This window comes from Manis pentadactyla, chromosome 7, assembly GCF_030020395.1.
Source record: "Manis pentadactyla isolate mManPen7 chromosome 7, mManPen7.hap1, whole genome shotgun sequence".
NCBI classification, from domain to species: Eukaryota; Metazoa; Chordata; class Mammalia; order Pholidota; family Manidae; genus Manis; species Manis pentadactyla.
Window position 1 is genome coordinate 127,894,184 of NC_080025.1, and position 7,658 is coordinate 127,901,841.

Genomic DNA, 7,658 nt, shown 5'->3' on the forward strand with positions numbered 1-7,658 from the left:
AGGCCAGGGGTTAAGTTAATATAAGCTATGGATAAATAAAGCAGGTTATACCTTTGCACACCAGAGTCTGTGATTGTAACTTTTATGTCCCCTGCACAAATATTTTTATTTCATCCTCACAGAGAGGATATTACTGGTATTAATGAGGCCAGCTTTCAGAGAAGAAAACCATGATTTGGAGAGTTTTTAGAGGACGTGCCAGGCCACACGAATGCAAAGTTGTTGAAAGAGATTTGAACTTGGGTTTGTCTAACTCCAAAACCACTATATCACCATTTGTCCAAGTGTGGCCTGGGCACCCTTACCCCTACCTCCCACGCTGGAGTCCATGAAGATATTTGGGTTCCAGTCCCAGACTGAAACAGACTGAGGTAGACCCCGGAAATCTGCATTTTTGCCGTCTGCCCAGAGCTCTGAGGTCCCTTAAAGGCTGGGAACCACTGGCCCTGCTCTCCTGCCTCCCAGAGGAACACCTTGGAATCTTCCAGGGGTAGCTGGGGCTTTGAGTTCCGAGGCTCTGCCCTTGTCCATGAGAGCTGAAGGTGGCTATAGCAGGGGGAGGCTGGTCACACTTCTTCAAAATATTCCCAAGGGGCTGCCTTGGCCCTAGCCTAAAGCGGAGCTAGGCATCTGCAGACCGCAGGCATCAGCATCAGCTGGGGGCTTGTTGGAAATGCAAGTTCTTGGGCCACCCCAGACCTACTAAATCAGAATCTCTGGGGTGGGACCTGCATGATACTAATGCCAGGTTGGAGAAGCGTTGCTCTAGAGGCATGAGTATCTGGACCCTGATGGGTTTCCCAGGAACAGTGAAAATAAATTCTTTTCTAGCACTCACTATGTGCCATGCATGCTTTCAAGGGCCTGATAGGACTCAACCTATTGCTTCCTCACAGCTCTAAGAGGCGTAACTACTGCCATCTTTATTTTCAGAAGAGGAAGCTCAGGCTCAGAGAGGATGGTGGCTAAGAGGCACACGGCTCCTGAGGGGTAAGCCTGCAGGTGAACCTCAGTCGTGCCCCGAGCCCCTCAGGACTACGTGCCAGGAACTTGTTCTCACAGCCACGTGGGCAAGATCTCTGTGAAGCCAATAGGCTCACAGAACTTAGGGCTGAAACAGCCTTTCTTGAAAGGCAACTTTCTCCTCAAAATCCTTCAGTGACTTAGAGTAAAACCCCGCCATGTGCTGCTTGGCCGGCTAGGCCTACCTCTCGCACTTTGTTCCAGTCTCTTGCTCATCAGCTCCAACCTCGCCGGCTTCCTCTCAGTTCCTTCAGCTCCTTCCCAGCTGGAGGCCTTTGCTCTTGTCTGGAGCGCCCCTTCCTCTCACTCTTCCTTCAGATGGCCAGTGCCTTAACTTGTCCCCTTGTGTAATTTCCTCACTGGTCCTTCTAGGACTGCCCGCTGGAAGATCTATTATCCTCCTTTCTAAGGCCTTATTTATTTCCTTGATTACGATGATGATTAATTGACTTCTTTGTTTATTATTTGTTGTCTGTCTCTGCCACTAGTCTGAGAGCTCTACTAGAGTAGGGACGCATTTGAGTTATTCACCCTCACTCAGGTCCTGTCAGGCACACAGTAGGGACTCAGTATTTGTTGAAGGAGTGCTTCTCCTCCTTACCCTACAAATTAGGACTAGGTTTAGCATTATATGACAGAAACTCACCTTACTTAACTAATCGGGGTTTTATTTTTGTCACATAATGAGTTGTCTGAGGTGGGCAGTCCAGCGTTATTTCAGTGACTCCTTGATGCACTGGGGTTCCAGACCCATCTGGCCTGTTCTGTTTGCTACTCTACCACCATTTTGACCCCTAGTCTATCTCCATCATATGACTGAATTCCAAACAGGAAGGGCAAGGAGCAAAAAATGAGAGTCCGTCCATGGATTTCAGCCTACATCTTACCGGCAGGGACTGTCAGGCGGCCATGCCCAGCTGCAGGGGAGTCTGGGAACATTTGGTACATTAGGCACATTGCTGCCCCAAATAACATTAGAGTTTTGTTGGTAAGGAGGGAGGGGAGAATGGATATTGGAAGGCAGCCAGCAGAGTCGGCAGCAGCTTTTCTGAGGAGAAAGAGGACCTTAAGGGGCCTCCAGATCAGCTTCTTTGCTCTCTGGCTCATCCAACTTATTATGCAAGGCCCCACATGAATCCAGTGGCTGAGAAAAGACTTAAATTAGGAGGGGTCTTCCTTCAGCAAGTCAAGGGGATTTAAGTTTATCAAATAAAAATTCAGTACTTAGACATGCAAGTTTTAGAGATACTACAGAATACTGCAGATGTTACAGAATAATCTCTTTTTGATAAAACCTGAATTTTTTTGTTTTTCGTTTCTGATATACCTATATAATGCTAAACAGGATTTCGGTTTTTCTATTTTCTGCTTGTTTTTTTTCCTTCCAACAAACTGCCTCTTTTTTGGTGTGTTTTTCATCCTTTTCACCAACAAAATTTATGAGCATTTATTTAAAGGAAAAAAACATTGGAAAAACTGAAGAGAGAAAGAGCGACTGTACATATGGAAAGCTATAAAGAACCACAGTGAAGGTGCTGCGGTTACTGCTTTCTGAAAAGAAACCAACCAGACAGGCGGTTTGGAAGGTGAAAAAGTCCTGTGTGAGGGCAGGGCGAGCGGAGGCCGATGGGGATGGGCTGACGCTGGCTTCCAGGAGGTCCTGTGTGAGGTTCCATTCACTCGCCGCCTCCGCCATCTCCCCTCTGACCACCCCAGGCAGGGACAGAGAGAACATGACTACGGAAAAAATAAAATAGAATTGCAAAAAGCTTTAGAGAAACAAGAAGATGCAGGCAGCCACTTAGCAGAAGCTGAGAGAGAATCCATTGAACATGGGGCCCAGCAGAGCCTCACAAACTGGAGAAGTCACACCACATCCCGGGCTTGGAGGTCAAAAAGTGCTCTTTGGAGGGTGTCCTGAAGGACAACTCCAGCCTGTTCACCCTTGGGAGGTTCTCCTTCCCCAGGGGTTTGGGATAATCCGTGAGAATGATAATACGTCTGCAAATCCATGTTTGGCTTGTCCCCTCCCTAGCCTCTCACCCTGGGGTCTACAGCTGGCCTCTGCTCTTTCTTTCTTTTTCTTTTGGATCACATCCTTATCTTTTTTTTTGGTGTCATTAATATACAGTTACATAAGCAACACTGTGGTTACTTGATTCCCCCCATTATCAGCTCCCCCCCACATACCCCATTACAGTCACTGTCCATCGGCGTAGTAAGATGCTATAGAGTCACTACTTGTCTTCTCTGTGTATACTGCCTTCCCCGTGCCCCTCCTACATGTGTGCAAATCGTAATGCCCCCTTTTCCCCTTACTCATGCTCTTTCCTAACAAGCTTCACCTCTTGCCCTTCAGCCCACCTCCCTCAATTCCCCAAAACATAGCTAAGACTTCAGGGTAACATTTCAAAAAATGTTATTTGGGAATCCACGAGGGCAGTACAATGTAGAAAATAAAAAACCTGAAATGGTCGCTGGCATTGGAGCTAGTTCATGTCTCTCTCTGAGGCAGCGCCTGCCTCCAGCAGTCACTCTGCCTGACCTTCTGCCTGCTCCCATGTTGCTTCTCAGCATGAAGCAAACCCGCCCTCCCCGATTTTTCTTTTTACGTTGTGGAACATTCTTGCTGAGTTCCTTTCTCTTCCATGTCTCTGCTCTGAGATGTGGGCTGTGAGCTGACATTTCCTAGAGATCCACTGGAGCGCTTGTCTCTTGAGGTGACCCTTGTCCCACAGAAATATTCTGCTTCAATTCTGGAGACAAGAACCACTAGACACTTTGAAGGGACAATTCTGCAGCTTCAAAGTAAACAAACAAATAGGCTTTCCTGGGCCCTCAATTGTGAAAGCAAAACTCAAGGAGGCTGCTGTTGGAGCCTTCCATGATGCCACCAAGCCCTGTGACCCCCCACTCAGCAGGACGTGTCCCCTCAAGACCTGCACTGCTCTGGGCACACGTACCCACGGCAAACCCCAGGGCTCCGTGCTCTAGTCCGATCTTGCCACTAACCTGCAAAGCCTCTGCCCTGCCCAAACCTGCCAGGGCAGCTGTGATTTGCTTAGGGGTGAAAAACACAAATGTCCTAGAATCGTAAGTGTCACCGCTGGAACGGACCACTGAACATTCTCGTCAACTCCCTCATTTCATAGGAGGGGAAACTGAGGCAGTAAGGCACAATGCAGTCACCTGCCCCAAATCATATAAATGGGTTTGTGGCAGTCTACAGCTAGAAGGCATTTGCTCCCCCATTTTGCTGTCTTCTGAAGTTAGAGGGTGTCATTGGGTTAGCTGTGTACTTTTTCAGTTGCGCATGACCGAAAACCAACTTGAAAAGCCTTGAGGAAAAAATGGAATTTGCCGGTTCATCCCTGGAGCTGGGGTGGGGTGAGGTGGCTAGGTCCCCCTCAGTCACATGGCCTCAGGGTCTGGAAGGGTGGTCGTTAAGGGAAATTGGAGGTGCTGTTATCTGAAGGGGAGGCACCTGGGTGGGCTCCCGATGAGAGCTGCCTGCCACAGTCCACCTCATGGACTGCTCTTCCCATGCACACAACTGTACCACGTATGACCTTAAACACACTTGCCAAAGGGAGACGGCTGAAGTCCCGTCCTGCCGCTGTACCCAGCCGCGCTCACTGCACCCCTGTGTGCTCTCTGCGAGGATTTCCCTTGTCCGCTGTGCCTCTTTGATGCCTAATATGCACATGGGGAACCGACTCTCCATCTGCCTCTTTCACAACCCATTTTCTAAGTTTTGGTTTGGGGGTCTCTGGGCATTGTCTTAGAGCATCTGTCTGTCATGCTTGGGCATTCTCTGGCAACGAGGCTGCCTGGATAGTTGTTAAGTTTGTGAGCCGCCCAAAGGCATTCTGCTGAGAAAATGAGGGACTCTGTTTGGGATTGGGGGTTTGCCTAGACTAAAATTGTATTTTCTTCTGACAATACAAGCACTTTAAAAGCTTAGTAAGTGCATCAGTTAGAAAGCTTTTTATAGCAACAGAAACCCCAATTAATAAACAGGTGGGGCAACAGATTTGACAACATCCAGAGACAGATGACTCCTCAAGACGGGGGCAATGCCGAGTCCCTCACGTCTCATTGGCAAACTGGCCACACGCCCATCTCCAAACCAATCGCTTGCAAAGGAGAATAGGGTTCCTTGATGGTCTTAGGCCAATCTTCGAATTGATCCCTGAGCAGGGAATGGGGTGGTTTTCCGGAGGGGTGATGCAGGCACACCATCTGGGTTTGCTCGGCCAGGAAGACCAAAGGAGGGACGTGTGAACACTGGTGTGGCTGCAGCAGGCCTCTGTTTGCGTTCAGGCACCCACCCTGGACCGTCCTTGAAGCCAGGGGCAGCCTGGTGGTTTCTTTCTCATGCTGACAGGTTTTGTTGCTCTGCCTGTTCTCCCAGCCTTCAGGCCAAAGGCCTTCATCCCTGCCCTTGCTTTGGATCAAGGGAACCGCCCACAGGGTGGGAGGTGTGGGGGGTGGGCAGAGCTGAGGCCCTTTGCCTCACATTCCATTCTAGCCACACGGTTTCTACCCAGAGGCAGTTGTCAGCTTCCTGAGGTGCACTGGGTGTGCCCAGGGGATTAGATTTAGCCTCCACCTGAGTTCCAGGTTCCTCCCACTACTTTTTAGCTTCCTGCCGGTGTTGGCCCTAATTTCAGCTGCAGCATTGACTTCATCTCTTCCAACCTTGCAAGAAAATAGATTCTGTGGCTCTTGGACACCTTAGATTGATGGCTGGAGGTGGCAAGAGGGCCTCTTGGTGAGGCTGTGTCCTTCCCCCACCCCTCCCCACTTTTCCAATGGGCTTGTCTTTTCTGGAAGAAATTTGCAGAAGACCACTGCCCACCAACATGTGTAGTGTGCATGAAACAGAGTCAAAATTATAGAACAGCTTTAGACTTAGAAATACAAAAAGAAATAATGTTTTCATAATGTATACCAAAGAAAGGCTCTACAAAACCTTCTTTCCTGGTGAGGAATGCATGAGAAAGCTTGAGAACACTACGGGGCACTAAGAGATGAGGGAGGGTAGGGGGAATGGGTGAGCCACAGCTCCGGCTCTGAGGAAATTCAGTCTCTTTACAGAAACAAATTAAGGGAGAGTAAATGTGAGTTTGTGCTCAAGTTCTGAACAGTGTGAGAGACATCCCTGCCTTTCTCTGCCTGGCAAAATCCTTTCATTAAAACCCAAGTCAAATGTCACCTTCTTGGTAAAGTCCACCCTACACCCTTCTGTGTGGGCCCATAGTGCTGAATGCATAGCTCCACTGGTACTTTTCACGCCATGTCCCAGAAAACGCACTGCTCAGGGCTCCTGCAGCGAGGAGGGCATCCCCAAGTCGCCCACATGTCTGATCCTGATGACTAGGCGACAGCTTCTGGTAAGATCTGTTGGCGAACCAATACCTTAGCTGGTTCCTTCAGTCTTTCCCCCTAGATGTGAGTCCTCTGTGGTCAGGGGCAAGTCAGTGGGGAGCATAGCTGACTGATGGCCCCACTACCACGCTGTGATGAAGCCACCTTCCCACAGGCTGCGCCAGCTACTGACAGCACAGCGTGGGGCTAGTGCTGACATTCCTGGGGGATACAGCACTCCCCGGGCTTGCAGCATTGGCTCAAGGATTCTGCGTCAGCCAGAAGTGTTCTCAGCCCCGCGCAGCTGTCTGAACTCTCCCTGCCCACCCTCTTCCCTCTCCCATCTCATCTCCCAGGCGTCAGGACTGTGGCCTGGCTTGAAGGCTCTACTTTCTCTTCTTTATCCTTCATGGGTTTCTTCCTATGGATCTCTGGCCTAATTCTGTCTTGGCAACAGCATCTGGGACAAGCCGAGACAACACAAGCTGGTCGGTCGGTCACGTCTGTCTTCCCCTAGACCGCGAGCCCCCTGTGCTCAGGGGCCCTGTCTTGGGCATTGCCCTAGGGTGGGCACAGTCCCTGGTCCAGAAGAATGAATGAATGAACGAAGGCATGAATGTTCAGAGAAGGGGTGGGTATGGGAGAGAGAAAAACCAGGGGAAGCTTCAGGGTAGTGAGCCTTGGCCTGGGCCTGGGGGGCAGGCAGGGCTGCTGGAGTGGAAAGGACAGTCTTCATAGGGGCTCAACGTCTGTTGAGGATGGATTTGATGTCTTACCATCTTCCCAGAGCTAGGCTCAGGAGAGAGTTGAGAGTATACACCAGGGGGTCACTTTGCCTTGGCGTAGGAGGGGTGGCTGGGTAGGAGGTGGGGGAGGGAGGCAGAGGGAACCGACAAACCAGAAAGGGCCACCGTGGCTGTCATCAGTGTCCCAGCCTGAAGGCCTGACAGAGAGTGGGTCCCCAGATGGTGCCAGGGAGGTGCTGGAAGCCCTGTGGTTTAGGGCAGATTTGCGTCACACATCTCTGCCATGAGGTTGGCATCCAGGGCCAGAGTGATTCCTCCTTTGTGAGTTCCCGTCTCTCCTGTACACTGTGCAGTCCCAGCAGGGGTCTGGCCCTGGTTCCCATCACACTGTCTACTCAGATGACATGGGTTACAGCTCCTGTCAAGGGCAACCCTGATCCCAGAGCCCCACAGCGGTGGGAGTGGAGGGAAAACTGGGGAGCAGCTCCGTCTGATTCCCACAAGACCACTGAGGCCGGG